At 46.7% G+C, this 24,521-nt stretch overlaps 1 long non-coding RNA gene across 1 annotated transcript; it reads left to right on the top strand.

The window, feature by feature from the left end:
* The first annotated feature begins 8,945 nt into the window (after positions 1 to 8,945).
* Positions 8,946 to 22,373, top strand: LOC142740390 (uncharacterized). Its single transcript, XR_012880639.1, has 3 exons — positions 8,946 to 9,029; positions 19,804 to 19,884; positions 22,168 to 22,373. It is a non-coding gene; the product is annotated as an uncharacterized LOC142740390 (long non-coding RNA).
* The last annotated feature ends 2,148 nt before the right edge of the window (positions 22,374 to 24,521 follow it).

The raw sequence follows: 24,521 nt of genomic DNA, 5'->3' as shown, positions 1-24,521 counted from the left end.
AGATAAAACAATTTATCAATTGCAACACACGACATGTAGTATACCAAATAAACGGCACACTCTGCGATTTATCCTACGTTGGGTGCACAAGTCGCCCCCTTATGTCAGAATTAGAGAACATCTTAATGGAGCCCCTAATCCTGAAGTCAGATATCCTTCTAATGCAGCTAGACATTTTATTCCTATGCATCAAGGGAACACCAGCAGCTTTCAGTTTTCAGGAATTGAGAGGGTTAATAAACCAGTGCGAGGTGGTGATCATAGGGAAACACTACTAAATCGTGAGGGATACTGGATTCTCATGTTAAATACTATAGTCCCCAATGGTCTTAATGTAAGAAATGATTTTATTATGAATTACTAATGCTTTGTATACATTTTGTACTTTTTCTGAGATCTTAAATATATAGTTTTACATTTTTGTATGTTTTATATGTCTTGTATACACCTGGTACACTGTAGCGGAGTGGCAGCTGGCCAAACAACAGTCTATATCAAAGTCAATGCAAAGTCCTAGCACAAGAGTACCTGTTAGAGTCCAAACAGTAGCAGAGGCTTTGGCATGGATGGTACTTGACGTGGCGGATGATGCCAGACGTGGCGGATGATGCCAGACATGGTATATGACAGCAGGCGTGGCAGATGACAGTAGACGTGGCCGGTGACAGCAGACGTGGCAGGTGACAGCATGTGTGGCAGATGACAACAGACGTGGCAGATAATACACATGACTCCAACGAAAGTCCCAGGTACAGGAGACAACAACAGCAACAGGATACGGGAACACTGGGGGCAGGATACAACTAGGAGACCGTTTGCAATACAAACATGGGTAGACAACAACGCTCAGGCAAGGAATGGAAGGGCGGAGCCCTTTTTATTGTCCAGGGGGATCTGGGGATTGGATAGGGAACTTTTAGTAAGCGAGCGAGCCTGCCTCCTCACAGGAGGACGATGCTGCACAGAGGTAAGATGTCCATGGCTACGGCCGTCGAGGTTTACGGCAGAATGACGGACCGTGGCCATAGACGTTACAGTATCCCCCCTCTTACGCCCCCTCTTCTTGGGACCAGAGCAGGAGAGAAACTTCCTCACGAGGACAGGAGCATCAATGTTCTCCTCTGGCTCCCAAGACCTCTCTTCTGGGCCGAACCCCCTCCAATCCACTAAATAAAATGTCCTTCCTCCCACCTTCTTGGTAGCCAGAATCTCCTTTACTTCGAAAGTCCCCGATGTGCCGCCAGGGACCACTGTGGAACTAGGAGTCCTGGAGTAGCGGTTCAGGACCACGGGCTTCAGCAGGGAGACGTGGAAGGAATTAGGAATCCTGAGGGTAGGAGGGAGCCGCAGCTTGTAGGATACCGGGTTGATCTGTAGCAGGATTTCGAAGGGGCAAATTTGCACGACGGCACCTTCAGCCGGATATTCCTAGAAGACAACCAGACTTTAGTCCCTGGAAGGAACTGCGGAGGCGCCCGTCTTCTTGTATCTGCCTTACTTTTCATGCAGTTCACCGCCAACAGGATAGAAGATCGGGTCTGTTGCCAAATCTGTAGAAAGTCCCTGAAGGTCGAGTCAGCTGCAGGAACCTGGGACATAGTAAAAACAGGAAGAGGTATACGAGGATACTGACCATAGACGATGAAGAATGGACTGGAAGTGGTCGACTCACTGGTGTGGTTCTTATTAGAGATGAGCGAACTTATGAAAAGTTCGGTTTGGCTAGTTCGCCGAATTTCACTAAAAAGTTCGATTCGGACCGAACTAGTTCTGACCGAACCTGTAATTTCCGTGCGCCAAGCATGGTACTGTCCAGGGTGCTGAAAGAGTTAATGGGCTGCACTAACTCTTTCATCAACCTTTACAGTACCATGCTCAGCGCGCGGAAAATACAATTTTAATGTAATAAAAAAAAATACGTTCATACTTACATTCCTCCTGTCCGGCCTCCAGCGATGACGTTTCATCCATGTCGCCGCTGCAGCCAATCACAGGCTGTAGTGGCGGTCACGCACGTCACGTGACCGCCTCTGCAGTCAATTACAGGCTGCAGCGGCCTCTGCAGCCAATCACAGGCTGCCGTGGCCTCTGCAGCCAATCACAGGCTGCCGCGGCCTCTGCAGCCAATCACAGGCTGCCGCGGCCTCCCAGCGTCATACACTCCTCAACATCTGCACGCTCCTCTGCTGAAATATTCTGTGCTGCTGTGAACTCTGCTCTTACCATTACGTAGCTCTCAGTCTGTTACCTCTCCTCCACTCCTGTCCTCAATAACACCTTCACATGATTGGCAAGTCACTACGTAATGGTAAGAGCAGAGTTCACAGCAGCACAGAGTATTTCAGGAGATGAGCGTGCGGATCTTGTGCGGGGTGGTGACTTGCCAATCATGTGAAGGTGTTATTGAGGACAGGAGTGGAGGAGAGGTAACAGACTGGGAGCTACGTAATGGTAAGAGCAGAGTTCACAGCAGCACAGAATCTGCACGCTCCTCTCCTGAAATACTCTGTGCTGCTGTGAACTCTGCTCTTACCATTACGTAGCTCTCAGTCTGTTACCTCTCCTCCACTCCTGTCCTCAATAACACCTTCACATGATTGGCAAGTCACCACGTAATGGTAAGAGTAGAGTTCACCGCAGCACAGAGTATTTCAGGAGATGAGCTTGCGGATCTTGTGCGGGGTGGTGACTTGCCAATCATGTGAAGGTGTTATTGAGGACAGGAGTGGAGGAGAGGTAACAGACTGAGAGCTACGTAATGGTAAGAGAAGAGTTCACAGCAGCACAGAATATTTCAGGAGAGGAGCGTGCAGATTCTGTGCTGCTGTGAACTCTGCTCTTACCATTACGTAGCTCTCAGTCTGTTACTTCTCCTCCACTCCTGTCCTCAATAACACCTTCACATGATTATTCTAAGTATTCGTAGTGCCCATCAAAAGTATTAAAGGCAGTCTTCCATTCTTCACCTCGACAAATCCGAATCAGATTATAGGCCCCGCGCAGGTCCAGTCTAGAAAAATGTTTCGCCCCCGTATGCGATCAAACAGTTCAGATATCAAAGGCAGGAGGGTACCTGTTCTTCACCGTGATCTGGTTTGGGCCTCGGTAGTCAATACAAGGTCGTAGCGATCCATCTTTTTTTTTAACAAAGAAGAACCCCTCTCCGGCCGTGGATGAAGATTTACGAATGAAACCCCTCTCCAGGTTCTCCTTAATGTAGGCCGACATGGACTGGGTCTCTGGCAAGGAGAGAGGGTACAATCTACCACGAGGAGGAGATGATTCAGGAACCAGGTCGATCGGACAGTCATATGCCCGATGTGGTGGCAAGGTCTCAGCCTCCTCTTTGTTGAAGACATCGAAGAACATTGAGAAACAAGAAGGCAACCATGTCAAAGACTGAAGAGGGGCAGGCTGTGGAGACTGGATATGGCCCAGACAGCGGTCAAGACACTTCGGACCCCACTGGAGGACCTCTCCAGAGTTCCAATCCAGGACGGGGGCATGCAGACGGAGCCAAAGCAAACCCAGCAGCACGGGGTTGACGGCCTTGGACAAGATGAACAGGGAAATTAGTTCAGCATGAAGGGCTCCCACTTGGAGTTTCAACGGCTTGATTACGGACACAACTGGGTCAGGCAATGGAAGTCCATCCACCGAGGCAACAATCAATGGCCTTTCAAGCGGGATAGTAGGCAACTGAAGGAGATACACAAGGTCCTGGCAGATGAAGTTGGCTGCAGAGCCGGAGTCCAGATAGGCAGAGACTGGATGGGACCTCTCGCCAGCAATGATGGTTACGGGAATGAATAGTTTGGAAGAGAGTTCTTGATTCAATGTGTTGACGCCCAGGGTTGTCTCTCCAACCAAACCTAGGCACTGGAGTTTTTTGGCTTGTGAGGGCACAGACGCACAACATGGCCAGCGAGGCCGCAATATAAGCAAAGTCCAGAGGTGCGCCTGCGCTACTTCTCCTGGATCGATAATTTTAGTCGGTCTACTTGCATCGGGACCTCGGGCAAAGCAATAGAAGCAGGCAAGAGGGGTTGCTGAAAGTTGGGCGCCAGTCTACGGCGCCGACGCTCCTGACAAACCTCGTGAGATCTCTCCCTCAGTCTTATGTCTACCCGAGCGGCCAGTTCATCCTTGATCTCGATCGACAGGCCATGCTAATAGGATGCCACGAAGGCATCATTGTTCCAGGATAGCTCTCCTGCCAGAGTCCGGAACTGGATCGTATACTAGCCCACGGAGGTGTCCTCTTGGCGAAGGTTGAAGATGACAGTCTCCTCAAAACCAATTCGGAATATTCGCACGAACCCCTGGAAATCTTGGGTCTCGGGTCCCTGACGTTCCCAGATATGATTAGCCCATGCTAGGGCCTTGCCAGTCAGGAGGGATATGATTAATGCGATCTTGGCTCCGTCCGACGGAAATGCTCGAGAGTGCAGGTTAAAATGAATGTGGCATTGGTTTAGAAACCCCTGACAAGCACTGGCGTCTCCATCGAACCGAGAGAGCAATGGCAGCGAGAACCGAGGATCCGGACAGGAACTGCCAGGAGGAGTAACAGGAGGATCGGCTTGAAGGACTTGCATAGAGGCAGGAAGAGAAGCAACTAGCGTCCCTAGCTGCTGCGCCATAGAGTCCACTGCCCCAAGGAGCTGATCCTGCCTAGCTCGGAGATCCAGCAGGTCCGCCTGCATGGCTTGGGAGGGTGCCAAGCCCTTGAATTGACCAGCGGAGTCCATGGACAGAGCGTACTGTCACGATGCGAGGTGTGGACCCACAGGGCCGTGCCGCGTAGCGGGATGGCAGCTGGCAGAAAAGGTAAGTACAGGGTTCAAATAGTTCAGCGAGGATACGTGAAGCAATACCTGGGCAGTAGCGAGGCAGGCATGTCCAGGACCAGGCGGCGGGAAGACTTCAGGGGATGCGTAGCAAATCAAGCGAGACTGTAGCACAGCACGGCAACAGCACGGCACTAGAACTGGGTAGCACGGAAACAGGATACGGGATAGAGGAACAAGGTACACTGGGAAACTGGAAGACACTTGGAGACCATTAGCACGACAAACTATGGGTAACAAACAATGCTCTGGCAAAGAGCAAGAGGGCAGAGCCCTTTTTATAGCCCAGGGCATCCTGGGCTAGATTGCAGACCTCCTGCAAAATGCACGCACTGGCCCTTTAAGACCGTGCATGAGTGGGCGCGCTCGCCCGCCGGAGACAGTCTCGAAGTCTGGAAGTGAGTGCTGGCGCCTCACAGGAGGACGACGCTGCACAGAGGTAAGATTTCCATGGCCACGACCGTCGAGGTTTACGCCAGAACGACGGACTGTGGCCATAGACGTTACAATAGGTCATCAGTATAAAAGTAAACAGCTTCGAACCTGGATAACACCTTTAAGGATTATTTTGATGTTAAGGACCGCTAGAATTTTTTTGATTTTGCATCATTATATTCCTAGAGCAATAACTTTTTTATATTCCTATGACGTAGCTGTACAAGGGCTTGGTTTTTGTCAGACACGTTATATTTTTCAATGGCACCATTTTGGGGTACATATAACTTGTTGAGTCTATTTTATTAACTTTTTGGGGCAATGAAAAAAAAAACAGCCATTTTGAGGACTTCACAATGCGATCCTTTGCTCACTTCTATAATGCTTTGGTATTCTCAGTAAACCAATTCACTATTACCTATCAGGCAGTCTACTAGACCGTGCCGTTGGCCCTAATAGGCAAACAGCCATGGCAAGTCTGTGGGACTTTTGTTAGGAAACCCATCGGCTCCCCATGATAGCAAGGTGCTGATGGATCAGCCTCCCTCTGTAGCAACTTAGGTGCTAAACAGCCGTGATCAGAGTTACCTCCGAGCCCAACCTTTGCAGCAGGTTATCAGCTTAATGGGGACAATCCTATTAATTATTCTGACATCATGCCCAATACCAGGGCTGTGCCATTCATGTCTGTTCACATACACCCGCAGTCGACTCATCTTTAAGTAGAATTGATCTTCGTATTTTGATTTTATGGTTATATTTTTTGCGGTTCCTGCTGATAACCCAATAGGTTGTGCCAAATGGCACCGCCTTTTTACTGCATGGCCAACTGGCCCTCGGCAAAACTGAGCCCGTTTTACCAGTAAATGTATGTGTTTTTTAGTCGTTCGGCTTCCCCAGGTAAAACAAGCTCAGCATGTGCGAAAACCCCCTAATAGGAAACATATTCAGGGAAATTAAACTTGTAGTAAATCGTAATTAGAACAAATCTGCCTCGACTTGTCGCTGTCATTTTCCGCAACTGCAAGAAACCTCATCCCGTCGTCATCTTTGTTATGGCAAACTAGGCCTAATGATGTGTCAGGCTGGGAGAGGATGGTGCGGTCTTTCATCTGACGGCGTCTAGTGCGGATCACATTTTCTTTTGACAGATATCTGAGATATTAGAATTAATCACGTAAAATATAGGGCAGTCGAAATGCCTCCGGATAGTAGACTGCGAGCGCGGTTCAACTTTCGCAGAAATGTTATTGCAAATGCATCATTTTGTTTAAAGAGCGCTCTGCCATATATGAGAGCTGGCAAGACGTACTATGAACTAGTGGCATGTATTAACTTCTTCAATGCCAGGGCGCCCTGCAGGGCTGTGACAAATAACCTTGGGGCCCGATAGAAAAATTTACAATAGTGCCCCATTCAATCACGACATGAAAGTCCTTATGGTCTCCCAATGATTTCCATTCATTTTCCCATTCTTGCTTTCTATCACACAGCGTTATCACTAACTGCACCTCACCTCTGGGTGGAGATTGGCCGCCTTAGGTGCTTGGCCCCAGAACAGCTGCTGCTAACAACTATATTAACCCTGGTAGTTATGCCCATGGATCCCTATAAGATATATACAATAGCTGTATACATATGACTTGCACCACAGGCATACAAACCCTAGAGCAGGGGTCGGGAACCTATGGCTCGCGAGCCAGATATGGCTCTTTTGATGGCCGTATCTGGCTCGCAGACAGGGCTCCTACCTGTCTATGGAAGGGATGCACGTTGCAGCCGCACAGCTCAGTATAGTACACATGACTATGAGAGCGGGGCTGCGGCTGTGTAATTCAGCCACAGCCCCGCTCCTGAGTCCTGACATATGCGCGCGGGGTCAGCATCATGTGATGCGGCCGGCGCTGCACTAATGATCTGCGGTATTGAAGACAGAACATGGCGGGCGCGCTACAAAGCACCCCCATGTTGTCTTCAGTGCCTGAACTGCCGCTCATTAGTGCAGCGCCGGCCGCATCACCTCATGCTGACCGCGCGCGCACTTCCTGTCAGGAGCGGGGCAATGGCTGTATTACACAGCCGCAGCCCCGCTCTATAACGCCGGAGATCAGAGAACCTCTCATCTCCGCCGTTATTCCCGTGAATGCTGCGATCACAGCTGACTGCAGCATTCAGGGGAAAGTGAGAAGGGGGGGATGCCCCTGGATCGCATCACAGGGAATTCCTGTGACGCGATCGAGGGCCATACCATATATGGGCAGACAGCCCAGGGTCTATTGACAGACCCCAGGGCTGTCTGACCATATCTCTTGTTGTTAGGATATACCCAAGTATGTCCTAACAACAGCCTGTGTGCTATCTGTCCACAGGCTAATGTACTGGCACATATCTGATATATGTCAGTACATTAAAGTTTAAAAATAAAGTAAAAACAAAGTATTGTTACATTTTTAAAAAAATATACACCTTCACCTTTTTTACAATAAACATTAAAATAAGTCTCAATACATAAAATACACACATTCAGTAATGGCGCGGACAACAATGTTTTTGCATCATTTATGATGTGTACGCTGTAAAAAAATGAAATAAACACGGCTTTCATTCACTTATTAATGTGAGGCGCGAGGTGCGATGAATTTACCCTCCATGTTCCTCACATTAATAGTAATTAACCCCATCATGTACCTCGCCTATCTGCGCATGCGCGAGTTCAAAGAGACAGAGAGTCCTGGGTCCTGCCGCCGATGGCCATAGTGAAGCGCTCCTGCACGAAATGGTGAGTATATCTTAAATTCTATATTTTAAGGGTAAAAGTTGGGGGTCGTCTTATACGCCCAGTCGTCTTATACGCCGACATATACGGTAGTTCTTTGATGGCCTGATAAGCATTGGCGGCAGTGGTGAGCGGCAGGGAGCATGGACTACATTTCCCATAACTCCCTGCATAGCCGCGCCGTCTGCAAGCACGCACCTGCGTCCCCTAGTGAAGCGGCATCTGCCTCCTCCCTTGTGTCTCCCTTGGACGTTCCAGAAACCCCTGGCTGTGCTGCTGCTTTGAAGGTGAACATTATAACATGGAAATTGTTACACAGCCTCATGGTCAGCAGCAGTGAGCTGCATCAATAAAGGGGCTGTGTAATACAGTGTGTCTCACCAACCCCCCCTTCCCACTTCACCCCTGAAAATAATCCCACATAATCCATAATATAGCCCCCCCCCCAAAAAAAAAAAAAAATATGGCCTTAAAAAACATCTGCCACCCATATTACACTCTTGGGGGCTTTAAATTAATCTCTTGTGGGCATAAGAAACTGATTTAAAGGACCACTATCAGGGCAAAAATCTGTTCTGAGCGCTTTATTACAGCTCTGGAGGTCTCCCAGATGGGTCTGAGCCTCTCTTTTTTGTTCATTTTCTGTAAGACCAACACTTTTAAAAGGGCCACTGACAGATACAATTGCTCCAGCGGTCACTTAGTACACAAAGGAGTGTTCCTCTCTGCTGCACTAAGCCACCGCTGGACCTAAACAATAATTCGCTGTAAAATAATAAAATAGATAATTGACATAACTGACAATGCGTTGTGTGACATGTCCAACATTCCAGCTTCTTTCTTCTGCGAATGCCTCAAAGCTGGCATTCTCTCAACATCAGGTGGGAAGAATGCCAGCTTCCAGTCATGCGCAGGAAAAAGAAGAAGCCAGACTGCTGGACTGATGTCATGCATCGCAAGCTCACAATGTAAGTTATTTATTTAATTTTTTTACTGCTAATTACCATTGTTTCAGTCCAGTTGTGGCTTTATACAGCAGGGAGGAGCATTCCTTGCTGTACTAAGTGAACATTGGAGCGATTGATCTGTCAATGGCCCTTTAAACATATTGTACGGCTCTCGCGGAATTATATTTCAAAATATGTGGCGTTTACGGCTCTCTTAGCCAAAAAGGTTCCTGACCCCTGCCCTAGAGGAAAACCATGTGGATGCCATGGAACCCTTGGAAAGGGTGGCTCAGGCTTGATTGGCCCCATTCCCTTTACTATTGCTTGCCAAAATCCTGTGAAAGTCTCCCCACTCCAGAGGAACAGCAGAAAGGGGTGTGAGGGACTGGTCTAAGGGTCATAGAAAGCGGAATGCACCCAGCTCTTCTTTCCTGGGTGGCAAAACCCAGCATCATAATAAGGAGCTTATCTTGATCTTCGATTTGGGTCCCCTCTTGTAAGGCTAGCGGCCGCCGATCGCCGCTATCCGGCCTCCCATGGCGGCCGCCAGCATCTTTTACCTCCGTGATGGCATTCCCCTCCTCCTCCTCAGGAACGCCGGCATGTACTGCTGCCACCCGCTGCTCTCTCCCGTAGGGTGCGTGCTCGACCTGGTGTCCTCTTAAAGGGCCAGCACACACCGGTATTACCTTCCGTAGCCTATCCCTGAGCACCCTGCCCTTCTAAAAACAAACCTGCCTTCCTTCCTGTGCCTGAGCATTGTTGTATCTACCCATGTTCGTTTAGCAAATGGTCCCATAGTTGTATCTGGTTCCCAGTGTTCCCGAATCCTGTATCCAGTAATTGTGTTTCTTCCTATACGAAGTATAGTTTCAGAGTCAAGTTTGTTATCTGTGCCAAGAGCCGTCTGTGCCAAGTGTCGTCTGTGCCAAGGGTTGTCTGTGCCAAGTGTCGTCACGCCAAGTGTCATCACGCCAAATGTCATCACGCCAAGTGTCTGCCATGCCAAGTGTCTGTCTATCTTCTTCCCAGGTACTTTTGTCCTAAAGACTTCCTTTGACTGTTATTTGGCCGTCCGCTACGGTGGAGCAGTCTAGTGGGTCCACATACCCCATAGTCTTCACCCCTCTTTTCTTTGTATGCCGCTGCTTTGCACAATGTTTATTGGTCTTCTTACTGCCCTCCCTCGGTGCAGTCTGAGAGTTGACTAAGTTCTTCATGTCTTGGTGACCACCATTACAACTAAAAAGATCTCTCTGCAATACTGGAGACTGCCTCTCTACATTACACAGGTTTGTATTACGTTCCTCCCAGGTTCCAAAGGAAAATCTGCATCTCCAAGATATAAACATGAAAGACAAGGGGTAAAATGTGCAGGAACGAGGAAGATGATGTGTATCTGGGGGTCTATTGAGAAGTAGAGGACACCACATTCTTCAAAGTGCATTGTGCAGAAATAATCTGTGTATTACCCCACGCCCTCCCCCAGGAGCCAGTTGATGCTTAATGAGAAAATAATTATTTTTATTGGTAAATCTGGAACAGGATCTTGGACTGCTACCGCTGCCCCCTTGGGGGCAACAACTGAGAGGTTCAAATATCATAAAAGCTTCATGTTAATTTGGATCTATCTAGAGTGACCCTAGTGCTAAGCACTGTGCTTAGAGGGATGATGTCACCCATATTTCCTGCAGTTATCAAAGCCGCCATCTTGCTGCATGACATCATCGGTCCTCATAGTTCACATCATTCTACTTCTACCTAAGAAGAGCTAATAATCCAATTTACCTACCATAGAAACAGAGGCTAGGATGAAGACAACTCATGGCCACAGTGCCGCAAGTTTCTGGGGTTAGGGCCACTCGTGTTTCCTGCAGTCATCAGTGGCGTCATCTAGCTGCAGAGGTCAGTAGTGTCTATGTCATGACATTTTCCATATATACCCAGTGTGGGATTGCTTGGTCATATTATAGCTGGTATACATAAAAGAACATATTGAAAAAGAATGGAAAGGGACTTACTGATGTAATAACATAGAATATCGTACAAAACCGTAATATGCCCCCTGTACAGTACAAAGCCTCGTGTAGATCATACGTAAGAGCCTCGATGATCACTTTCCTGTAGTATTACATTATAACCCAATTAGGGAAATTATATATAATCCTTAGGATTTTTTCAAAATCTTTGTATGGATAGGACTTTACATATTAACCCTTTAATCCTATAATTTCAAAATGAATGAATGAATGCCAGGCTGATGTCAGCACGAGGCAAACCTGGGAAGGTACCACGATACTAGGGCCCACTGGGCTTGGGAGGCCAGGGGCCAACACAGGGTTTCTAAAGGGAGGTTTCCAGCTGCATTATGTTTAAAACAAGTTATTTTCGCCACGCACCCGCTACCCTGTGGTTATTACGCTACGAGTATTGGTCGACATGTATCCACCAGCCGAGCCCTTTATATTACAAGCTCTAATAATTTAAAAAAAAGGGATATTATAATGGATATGTGCTCACAAATGCAGGTAGCGTAACAATCAGCATAGAAAATGCCACACTCAGTGCCCCCTTTAGATAATAGCACAAACTGCCCATATTAATAGTGCCACACACTACACCTTAGATAGAACCACAGTAGCCCTGTAGATTATGACACAGATGTAGATAGTGACACACACTGCCTATGTAAATAGTGCTACACAATGCCCATGTCAATAGTGCCACACACTACCTATGTGCCCATGTCAATAGTGCCACAAACTGTCCATGTACTGTAGATAGTGCCATAGCGCCCATGTCAATCATGCCACAGATGTAGATGGTAACACACCCATCAGTTATTACATGTTATTTACAGTACCGGTCCCCTCCTATGAGGCAGAGTGCCCTCTTGAGCCCCCTAAGGCTCCAGGGCTCTGGTGTGACCACCACTTTTGGTTATGCCCCTGACCTCAGTTTGAATGGAGAGTTTGCTAAAATTATATGAAGTCTACACAAGACTGAAAACCCCTCCTGACCTAGTGCTGCCACAGAACTGAGGGTTTGGTACATTTGTATCCAGTCTAGACAATTCTCAATGACTTGACACATTTTACTTGACTTGATACATTGTAACAAACTATCAGAACAGGAGAGAGATTTGTGCTACTGATGTGTTTAGCTTACAGAGGATTATCTAGACTGGATACAATTGTAACAAACCCTCAGCTGTGAGAAGTATTAGGTCTGTACAGGCTCTGAATTGAAATAAAAATGTTGCTATACAGCAATGGCAAGCAGTGATCTTGAAAATGGTGAGAAATGAAACAGTTGCTTTTCCTTTTACAATGATCGATATTTAACTCTTTGAGGATTTGTTTGGAGACCTGTATTTGTTTCTCCGGCTCACTTATCAGCACTTTTTAATGATTTTATAGAAAAATCAATTTTCATCCGCACGAGCTGCAAAGTGTTTTGTAGATTTCTGTTATGAAGCAAAAGAAATCCAATCAGTGCCGAAAAATATCACCTACGAACAAATAAACCATCTGCAATACGGAAGCCCGACACATCCCCATCTGCTGTTATGTAGCGCGGTTGTGTTTCTATGGAGGGCTCATCCACTGCTAGATGACTGTTATTTACGGCCAGATTAACGCCCTCCTGCAACTTTTCTTAAATACATTGTTAGAATTTTTTCGCTTTCTTCATTGATATTTTATCCACGATTTCCAAGGACAGTGCAGAACTGGATACTGATATATGAACGCAGCAGTCTTGAACCCCGAGTAAACTGTATATGCAGGGGGTGTAGCTAAAATTCAAAGCCCCCAAAAGACAAGGATTGGCCCCCTACCACCTAGATGACAGCCTCATAACTATTGTAAGCAGATGTTGGATTTGGGTTCCGAGAGGAAATGAAATGATTTTGAGGGCCACCCCCATCCATACAGAACATGTATACGTCCATATAATCACATTGTAGTCTTTGTGTCATCATTGTACACACAGGGCAGATCATCGATAATGTTTAATTGGTTATTTGTGAAGTATCATAAGAAATAGACCCAAGCGGCCAGTGATTGGCACCAAAATCACCTCCAAATGGAGTTGTCTTCTGCTGGACCTTTAGAGGTCAGTATTGTGTCAGAACCTGGCCCACTGGTGGATCCTCTAATGGACAAGTCGGACCTTGAACCCATAAAGTAAAACCAGATAGCAGAATTTCACCCTCGTCTACTTTGCCCACACAAAAAGAACCATGTTACTTCTCCTGAGTGTTCCTCTCTGCTTCTGGGCTTCAGAGCAGCTTCTATGGCCATGTTTGATGAGTTGTCTGCTTTAGAGAAACCTTTTCAAAATGTCCTATTAGTGTATTTTTTGGTTATAAGGGAGGACCCTACAATCAGGACAGCCCTGGGGGAATATAAAGAGGACTTGCACAAGCATTTTGGTTGTGGGACCTCACTTTCCTATGGACTCCCCAACAATGTTAGAGGACCCTATCAAGTGTATAATATATGACTATCGAAGACATAGATATAGGGGCCTCAGCACTTTCATTCACTTGCTGCCTGAGGGGGTCCAAAAATAAATATTATAGATGTCACAGGATGGTTGGGGGCCCGAGAATGGATTTTGGATAATGGCCCAGAAGCTTCAAGTTGCACCTCTGATGACAATCTCTACAGTCCACAGCCTGAATTTCTTCCAGCTTTAACATTATGAATAATGTGGAAAAAGTTAAGCGATGTATAATTATTTCAAGTTGTTCTGCGCCTCTTGCTACGAGCAGGAATGAATATATGAAAATTTAATCTGCTCTCCCTCAAAATATTTGGCTACAGCTGCCATATTAATTGAAACCAGCTGTGATATCTAAAAAATGCTGTGAAAGAACCAAAAGGAGAAGAAACTGAGAAGGCAACGAGAAGTACGAGACTTGTTCCTAGAGAAAACTCCTCTATGGACATCTACTGGTTAACTTATCACACATTATGAGGATATTCATGATGGAGCAACCAAGACACGCTCTCTGAGCCGGGCAGAAAGGGACGGGTAAAACATTATCGTCAACTGTCTTCTCGAGCTTATTTTACCCTATACAGCTAATTATTGGGTCATGTTCCTGAATACTAGATATTTCCCCAACTTCTACCATGACACGAGAACCTAACTGGTTGAATAATCTTTGTTGGACATTGGAAGGGTCAGATTGAAGAAACATGAGCATTCGACCAAGCCAACTGTACATGATATGAGTCAGGGTGAAGGCTTTTGACAAATGATTTAATATGTAAAGGATTTGCCTGACACAGCTTCTGTGTCGACGCCCGTGGTTAAATAGCCTGCATCTGTGCCTAGGTCGGCTAGAGTGACTCGATCTGCTACCACTCAGGCTGGTAGGCTGAGGAGTGGGAGAACCTATCACAGCCTGGCCAGATGGTTCTAGCTCCCGCCCTTGGTCTATGTATACCTTCATTTGCTGCTGGTCCTTTGCCTGTGATTCTCTCTGTTTCCTGGCTCTGCTGTTCCCGCTACTTACATTTGACCTGCTTCATATTGACTATGGCTTGATTGACTACTATTCTTCTGCTCTGCTTTTGTTACCACGTACTCTCCTGGTTTGACTCAGCTCGTTCACTACTCCTGTTGCTCACGGTGTTGCTGTTGGCAACTGCCCACTTCCCTCTCTTCTGTGTACCGTCTTGTGTTGTCTGTCATGCACATATTAAGTGTAGGGACCGTCGCCCAGTTGTACGCCGTCGCCTAGGACGGGCCGCGCAAGTAGGCAGGCACTGGGTTGCGGGTAGATTAGGGCTCACTTGTCCGTCTCCCTACCCCGTCATTACATAATCACAGGCCCAAATACCTTTTCTACCCTGGTCCCTGACCCACTATGGACCCCCTTGAGGCCCTGTCTCAGCAACTGCAGGGTCTTTCCCTACAGGTCCAAGACCTGGCTCAGAGGTACAACCAGCGTGATGCTACCCTGGTAGTGCCCCCCACCTCACCTCTTGAACCCCACCTCAAGTTGCCTGACCGGTTCTCAGGGGACCGGAAGACTTTTTTCTCCTTCCGGGAGAGTTGTAAGCTCTATTTCCATTTAAGGCCCCACTCCTCAAGTTCTGAGAACCAGCGAGTGGGTAGAATTATGTCCCGGCTCAAGGACGGCCCCCAGGAATGGGCCTTCTCCTTGGCTCCTGACGTCCCTAAACTTTCGTCTGTTGATTTTTTTTTTCTGCTCTCGGGTTCATCTAAGAGGAGACTGACAAGACTGCCTTTGCCGAGAGTCAACTGGTGACCTTACGTCAGGATAAGAGACCCATTGAGGAGTACTGTTCTGACTTTAGGAAGTGGTGTGTAGCTTCTCGGTGGAATGACCCTGCCCTGAGGTGTCAGTTTAGATTGGGTCTATCGAACGCCCTGAAAGACCTGTTTGTCAGCTATCCCTCTTTGGACTCTCTAGATCAGGTTATGGCTTTAGCGGTACGTCTTGACTGACGTCTCAGGGAACGACGACGCAAACATTTTTGTGCCTTCTCCTCTAAACCCCCCCATGATGGCTCCAGAGGTTCCGTTGCTTCGTTCTTCCATGGAAAACTCGGAGGAACCTATGCAACTCGGGGCCTCCGTGTCTCCCCAACAACGTAGAGAGTTCCGCAGAAAGAATGGTCTCTGCTTCTACTGTGGGGATGACAAGCATCAAGTGAACGACTGTCCTAGGCGTAAGAATAAGCAGCCGGAAAACTTCCGCGCCTAAGTGACCATCGGGGAGGTCGCTTGGGCGCACAGGTATTTCCCGTAAATATGAAGCCTCATAAAATCTTGCTTCCCTTTCAGGTCTCTTTTGGTGGTAGGTCTGCCCCTGGTAGTGCCTTCGTGGACTCAGGGTCTTCTGCTAATATTTTGTCTGTGGAATTTGCTATGTCTCTAGCTATGCCATTGATTGATTTGCCTAAACCTGTCCCGGTAGTGGGTATCGACTCTACTCCACTTGCTAATGGTTATTTTACACAGCATACCCCTGTATTTGAACTCATTGTTGCCTCCATGCATTTGGAGCAGTGCTCTGTACTGGTGATGCAGGGATTATCGTTCAATTTGGTTTTAGGCCTTCCTTGGTTGCAGATGCATAATCCCACGTTTAACTGGAATACTGGGGATCTTACCAAATGGGGTAATGAATGCATGACTTCCTGTTTTTCTATTAATTTGGTTTCTCTCGCTGAGGAGGTGAGCACTCTACCTGAGTCTATTCAGGACTTCGCTGATGTTTTTTCTAAAAAAGCTTCCGAAGAGTTACCTCCTCATAGAGAGTACGATTGCGCAATCGATTTGGTACCAGGAGCTAAGCTCCCTAAAGGTAGGATATTTAATCTCTCTTTTCCTGAACGTGAAGCCATGAGAGAATATATCCAGGAAAGAGTGGGTGCTGTCTTGTCCCAGGGTACTAGGTCTCTCACCGATCTCCGTCCCTGTGCCTACTTCTCCAGGAAGTTCTCCCCCACTGACAGTAACTATGACGTTGGCAACCGCGAACTCTTAGCCATTAAATGGGCATTTGAAGAGTGGCGCCACTTCCTGGAGGGGGTTAGGCACCAGGTAACGGTCCTTACCGACCACAAGAATCTGGTTTTCCTAGAATCTGCCCGGAGGCTAAACCCGAGACAAGCTCGATGGCCATTGTTTTTTACTATATTCAACTTTGTGGTCACCTATAGGGCCGGGTCTAAAAATATTAAAGCTGATGCACTGTCGCGTAGCTTCAAGGCCAGCCCTCCTCCTGAGGAGGATCCTGCTTGTGTTTTGCCCCCAGGTATAATCATATCCTCTGTTGATTCTGACTTAGTCTCAGAAATTGCGGCTGATCAAGGTTCAGCTCCCGAGAACCTACCTGAGAACAAGCTGTTTGTTCCCCTGCACTTCCAGCAAAGGGTACTCAGGGAGAATCATGACTCTGCACTATCTGGCCATCCAGGCATCCTGGGTACCAAACACCTCATTTCTAGAACCTATTGGTGGCCTGGGTTGCTTAAAGACGTTAAGGCCTACGTCGCCGATTGTGAAACTTGTGCTAGGTCCAAGACTCCCAAGTCCCGACCAGCGGGCTTACTACGTTCTTTGCCAATTCCCCAGAGACCTTGGACCCATATCCCCATGGATTTTATCACCGATCTGCCTCCATCCCAAGGCAAGTCGGTGGTGTGGGTTGTAGTAGACCGCTTCAGCAAGATGTCCTACTTTGTACCCCTCAAGAAACTACCCAATGCCAAGACGTTAGCTACCTTGTTTGTCAAACACATCCTGCGTCTCCATGGGGTTCCTGTCAATATTGTTTCTGACAGAGGGGTACAATTTGTTTCATTGTTTTGGAGAGCCTTCTGTAAGAAGTTGGAGATTGATCTGTCCTTCTCCTCGGCCTTACATCCTGAAACTAATGGCCAAACGGAGAGGACTAATCAGTCTCTAGAACAATATTTAAGGTGTTTTATCTCTGACTGTCAAGATGATTGGGTCTCCTTCATTCCCCTCGCCGGATTTTCCCTTAATAACCGGGTCAGTAACTCGTCGGGGGTCTCCCCCTTTTTCTGTAATTTTGGGTTTAATCCACGGTTCTCCTCCGTTTCACCTGGTGGTTCCAACAATCCCGAGGTAGATGTCGTTCATCTGGAACTGTGCACAGCCTGGGCCCAGGTTCAGAAGAACCTTGAGGCGTCCCAGAGCATCCAAAAGACTCAGGCAGATAAGAGACGTTCAACTAACCCCTTGTTTGTGGTCGGGAATCTGGTGTGGCTGTCCTCAAAAAATTTGCGCCTTAAAGTCCCGTCCAAAAAATTTGCTCCCCGGTATATAGGGCCGTACAAGATCATTGAGGTCCTTAACCTTGTCTCCTTCCGGCTGGAGTTACCCCCATCCTTTCAGATACACAACGTGTTCCATGCCTCCCTGCTGAATAAGAGTCTCCCCGTCATTGGCTACCTCGAGGAAACCTCCGGTCCCTGTTCTCACTCCTGAAGGGGTAGAATTCGAGGTGGCCAAGATTGTGGACAGCAGGATGGTCCAAGACTTCCTCCAGTACCTGGTCCATTGGAGAGGATACGGGCCTGAGGATAGGACTTGGGTACCCGCCCGGGATGTTCACGCCGGGTTATTGCTCAGGAAGTTCCATCTTCGGTTCCCCAACAAGCCAGGTCCACCTAGGAAGGGTCCAGTGGCCCCTCATAAAAGGAGGGGGGGGTACTGTAAAGGATTTGCCTGACACAGCTTCTGTGTCGACGCCCGTGGTTAATCAGCCTGCATCTGTGCCTAGGTCGGCTAGAGTGACTCGATCTGCTACCACTCAGGCTGGTAGGCTGAGGAGTGGGAGAACCTATCACAGCCTGGCCAGATGGTTCTAGCTCCCGCCCTTGGTCTATGTATACCTTCATTTGCTGCTTGTCCTTTGCCTGTGATTCTCTCTGGTTCCTGGCTCTGCTGTTCCTGCTACTTACAATTGACCTGCTTCATATTGACTATGGCTTGATTGACTACTATTCTTCTGCTCTGCTTTTGTTACCACGTACTCTGCTTGTTTGACTCGGCTCGTTCACTACTCCTATTGCTCACGGTATTGTCGTGGGCAACTGCCCCACTTCCCTCTCTTCTGTGTACCCTGTCTTGTGTTGTCTATCGTGCACATATTGAGTGTAGGGACCGTCGCCCAGTTGTGCGCCGTCGCCTAGGATGTACAAGTAGGCAGGGACTGGGTTGCGGGTAGATTAGGGCTCACTTGTCCGTCTCCCTACCCCGTCATTACAAATATCTGTGGCCACCTTCAGGCAATGGCAGTGTAACAAACTCCAGTGATCCGTATAATGGCACCGGAGCCAGATAAAGTGGCCTATTTGAACCCTTATGGCCCTCAAAACCTCACCTGAACCTCAGATTAGTATTCCCTTCTCAAACTTTTTCTATACCCTGGCCTCTGTTTCTGCCGTCAGATTTACTCCTAGTACCTTCCTTGCTGGATCCTCTTAATTGACCCAAGCTTTTTCCTTTGTCTAGATCGTGAATCATCTCTGGAACTTGTGCCTGGCTCTTCTTGGTATTGACCCTTGACTATCCTGACCTCCACATCTGTATTATTTCCATCTCCTTGCCTGACATCTTCAACAGCCCATCTACCACCAATTTGTCACTACACTGGGGGCCACATCTTGGAGATCTAACCAGGAAAGTCTATACCTCAGTGAGAGGGTTAAAGTTGAACAACCGGAAGGTTCCATAGACTCTGCATCTTGGTTAGTCAACACCAAACTGGTTGACGCTCCCCTTTTGTGGAGCACTGTAACACATTATTTTGGGGCCTTGTTATTTCACTAACTCAAAAAAATCTGAAAATTCAGACTATAGGTGAAAGATGAAAATCATACAGCTACAATATACTCTGAAAAAAATTAAGAATTTTTACAATCACCACAATAGTTCTTCATAAATTACCATGAAGTGGTGAAAGGGTAGTGGAGGCGCCTAGGTGGTCAAGGTCCTGAAGCGTTTGTCCCTTTTGGCCTTCCTATAATCAAGCACTGGGCTGCGCTCCCCATATTTATTCAATTTATGACCTCCATAAGGACAATTGCCACAAAACTGGTCACAGTCCAAAGTAAGGTTGAAGGAACATCTGAGACCTTGGATAGAACCCGAAGTATACTCTGGAAGCAATCAGCTTTATTTTTTCAGGTGGAGATAAGGGATTGGGGTGTAATCATACGCAAATCCTGATGATATGGTGCCAAGGTCTAACATTACATTTTCTGTGCTTTTCTTCTAGCTTGTGGACAATGGGAGAGAGAGGGAGTGGTACACTTCTAGAGAGAAGTAACGTAATGAGTGCTATCTAGGGAGTAGAGAGGTATGGAGTATTTCGATGTCCTACCTTACTGTTGGGAAGGGGTGCGGTTCTGTTGGGTTGGCTTAAAAATGTTGCCTAGCACAATTCCATTGAAAATATATAACCCCAGCACACACAGAGGTACGCAAAAGATCCAGATGCAAACAAATTTACGTTTTATTGCAACAAAAGATGGTAAAGTTGAGGTGGAAAGCGACTTGGTAAAGACGTTTCGGCCGAACCTCGGCCTTTGTCACGGTCGCTGTAAGACGATATCACTGGTATGGGATGTCCGCCGGATATTCCCTGTGTCGGCGGACATCCCATACCAGTGATATCGTCTTACAGCGACCGTGACAAAGGCCGAGGTTCGGCCGAAACGTCTTTACCAAGTCGCTTTCCACCTCAACTTTACCATCTTTTGTTGCAATAAAACGTAAGTTTGTTTGCATCTGGATCTTTTGCGTACCTCTGTGTGTGCTGGGGTTATATATTTCCAATATTGTGGGATTCTCGTCCCTACCTTACTAGCACCACGCCAATAGATTGAGGAGTGCATCCCAATATCTATATTTGATTAGCACAATTCCATAACTTTTCTACGCAAGGAGATGGTATCCAGGGTATGAGGATGGAATGGGATGGTTAGGTGGGTCATCCAGCTAGACAGACAATTGTCATTACCTATATGCAAATAGTTACCTGGAACATAAAAGGGACTTTGGCCCCACAACAAATGCATGCCCAATGAAACCCAAAATTGCACTTCTTCAGGAAAAGGGGGACTTCCATCGTATGGGTCTCCTGCCAAAGATCAGAAAGCGGGAGTCTTCATCTTAACCCCGTGGCGACATACGACGTACTATTACTGCGTTGTCGCCAAGGGGAAGTATGTAGCGCGCTCATGACCTGAGCGCGCTCCATACTCGGCGGGTGACGGCTGTTTTATACAGCCGATACCTCACTCTAGCGGGCGGAATCAAAACCCTATGCGATCTGGTGGCGCCTTTGACCCTTGAAGTCATTAAACCCCTCCAAGAACCAGGTAAAGATCTATTACAGCCAGGATCGTACCACTCCATATCATCAACTTAGACCCGGGAGTACTTTCTATAATTCTGGCAGACCGCTTGAATCACATACTACCAGATTTGATCGCCCCTGCCCAGGTCGCGTTTGATCAGGGGAGAGCGGCAGTGACCAATATCAGAACTGTGTTGGCGATATTGGTCAGGAGTCAACACCAACCCCAGTTAGGCGAAATACCCGCTGTTTTAACTCTGGATGCTGAAAAAGTGTGTGAGGTGGGGATGGTTGGAAGCGGCGCTAGACAAGGTAGGTATTAGAGGGACCATTAGGTCGTTCCTTTCTAACCTCTATAGGACTCCCAGAGCTGAGGACTACACACAAGGGCAGCTCTCTGACCCCTTTTGAGCTACAGAAAGGTACGAGGCAAGGATGCCCGTTAACACCCCTATTATTCTACATGCCATGGAACCTCTAAAACAATATCTTGAAGGGTCAGATCTTTTTGAGAATGGGTATACGAGTGGGGATTCATGAGGTGAAAATGGCATTGGTTTTAGACCATGTGATTTTATTCCTGGCCAAGCCACATAAGGTAAGAAATATTTTGATCGGCCTTGGAAACATTCGAGAAGTACTCAGGGTCAATGGTACAAAATGTGAGATTTTGAATTCAGCATCCAGTGGCCCTACCAGGGGGTATTATACTGAACAGGGCATAACCCTACAGTATATCACGGACCTCGGCATAGGGAAGGTATTGTCATCATTTTTTATAATCCTAACTACCCCCTTCCGATCTTGGAGATTCAGGCAAAATTGCTGAGATGGCAACGCCATACCAGGGTCCACCCTAGGTCACTGATAAAGATAAAAGCTATGGTTGTGTACAGAATTTGTGGAAGGGGATAGAACAATTTTCGAACTCTAAACTACTATGGTCTATCTTTCATTCGGGAGAACATGCAAGGGATGCTAATGGGGAAACACTGCATCTTCCACCAATACGAGGTGCTAACTCCAGAAGTGGCTTCAGTCTCAGATACCAGAGATGGGTCAGGCTATCACACTATCTAAAGAAGTCTTATGTTTGAAAAATTGGTGGTGATCAAGCAAAAAGAAACACGGGCCACAACATTTTTTAGAAAATGGGGATTTTTTTCTTGGTAAACACATGGCGCCAGGTGCTCAAAATGACCCATGGAGGAGGAGGCCGACACTCGTCGGGAATAAAGTATATTTTATATTAAATGATTGCCCTTTTTGGCCTTCCCATAGTCCAGAATTTTTGAACTCGTGACTTCTAAGACAACAAAACTGGTCACAATCCCAAGAAAGGTTGAAGGAAAGTTCAAGACCTTGGATAGACCTTCATAGATACTTGTGATTTCCTTAAAGTTATTTCATGTTGAATGAATTCGCTGGTATAAATCTGAATTGATGCACGTTTTATAGCGGCAGCTCAAATAAAAACATTCAAGCTAGAGACGATTATCTCTTCACTTAATGTAAAAGTAAAGCAGAAAAGATGGACGACGTAGACCGCGGAGCCGAATTAGATTTTTCTAATGTTTCTTTATATGGCGCTTCCAAGAAGATGGTAATTACGTCTACTATTCTAGTTCTTTATTACAGCAGTTATCTGAAAATTGAAAAAATATGTAAGAAATGGGAAAAAAAGGGAGGGGGGGGAGGGGTGACACTCGCTTAATCCCTCATCCCACCACGCCACGCGGGAGAGCATTATTGCACGCGGGAGGTTGTGATTGAGAGCTGCTTCTCCCACTTGTAATGGTCGGGATCCGAGAAACATCTGAGCCCAGATCTTTAATCCCTTCATTTGCACAGTCACTACGGACCACGCCATGATCAAAGGGGTGGTATCTCCTTAAATACATCACCCAGCTTTCTGGTGACGTGCGCTGCCATATATAGTCAGTCGTGGAGTCCTGAAGGCTGAATGCACACGTTGCATATTATGTGCGGTTTTGCCACGCGGATTTGCGTACAGCAAAACCGCAGTGTTGGGCCCTGATCACCCAGGGGTTTTTTTTCCGCGATTTTTGACGCGGAAACTGTGTCGGAAACCGCTCAAAAAAACGTACGAAATCTCCTCTCATTGATTTTGATGGGAGGCGGAGGTATTTTTTCCCGCGAGCGAAAAAAAAACGCTTGCGGGAAAAAGAAGCATCATGCCCTTTCTTCAGGCGTTTCCGCCTCTGACCTCTCAGTGACATCCATGGGAGGCAGAGAAATCGGTTTCCGCATCGTTTTTTGCCTGTGGCATTCAATGGCCGGGGCCGAAAAATTCAGCGAAAAACAATGCAAAAAACGCGGCAAATAGAATGTGGGCAATTTTGAGTCAGATTTTTCAGAAAATTCAGTGTGAACAGGATCTAATACAGTACCAGCATAAACAATGAGATTCCAGGGAATCCAATGTCCATGCTGTGGTATTTTTCGTGACGTAAATTTACCCGCGGTGTGTATTTTTGAAACTCCTTGCCACCGCAGCCATTTTTCATTTTTTCATTTTCGTTTTTTTTCCTCCCCATCTACCAAAATAAAGCCGTATGAGGGCTTGTTTTTTGCGGGACGAGTTGTAGTTTTTCAAAGCACCAAAAAAAAAAAGTTATTTGTGAGATGGAAAAAACAGCATTCAATGTGCGGTAAAAACGACATGTTAAGTTTATTCTGTTGGTCAATACGATTACGGCGATACCAAATTTTTATATATTTTTTTATATTTTACTACTTTTACAAAGAAAAAAATTAATTGTAAAAAAACTAGTTATGTGTTGCCAAATTCTGAGCCGCGTAACTTTTTTATAAAAGCCATACCAATTATGTTTTTCTGCCTTTTTTTTTTTACATTGCTTTTAAGGGGAAATGGGAAAAGTTTTTTTTTTTACTTTTGTGTATATATATATATATAAAACTTCATTTAATTGTTTTTTTACTAGTCGCCCTTTCAGCCTCTGGACACTAGGGGACTTGAACCAGCAATCGTTTGATCGCTTGCACAATATACTGCAATAATAGGAGTAGAGAGATTGCAGACTTGCGGGCCAACACCCGCTAAGTATGGAGCCCGCTCCATGCTTCCCCTTGCCGTCTCTGACGTAACCCTATGTCATTTGTTGGCATTGGGGTAAATGGGCATTCCCATTTTAGACATTTACAGCATGTCCACAAGATATGCCATAAATGTCTGATAGATGCAAGTCCCAGCTCTGGAACCGGCACCTGTCTCAGAAACAAGGGTTCCCCACCCCCGTCCATGTCCCCCATATTTTGTAGATGTCTAAGATGTGAATACCCCTTTAAATGGAACCTAGGGGCATTCTTTGGTATGCCCAGAGGCGTTACTTGAAGCTACTGCACCCCAACCCAAAATTTGTAATAGGGCTCCCACCGACCACGTGGTGTCTTTTGCGCCAAAGGGGTTTTTGGGCAATTGCTACCTCTGCCCCCTATCACTACAGGCCTGGGTGTGCCCTTGTTACTGCCTGTCACTACCCGTCAGCGCATTATCTAATCGCTACCAGAGTGTTAATCCCTTAATACGATTAAAAATTGATATTTTCAAAAATCTAATAAAGTGCATAAAATTGTTATTACAAAAAGAATAT

The sequence above is a fragment of the Rhinoderma darwinii genome, chromosome 2, assembly GCF_050947455.1.
Source record: "Rhinoderma darwinii isolate aRhiDar2 chromosome 2, aRhiDar2.hap1, whole genome shotgun sequence".
In the NCBI taxonomy this organism is placed as follows: domain Eukaryota; kingdom Metazoa; phylum Chordata; class Amphibia; order Anura; family Rhinodermatidae; genus Rhinoderma; species Rhinoderma darwinii.
This window is presented reverse-complemented; position numbering and strand designations above follow the sequence as displayed.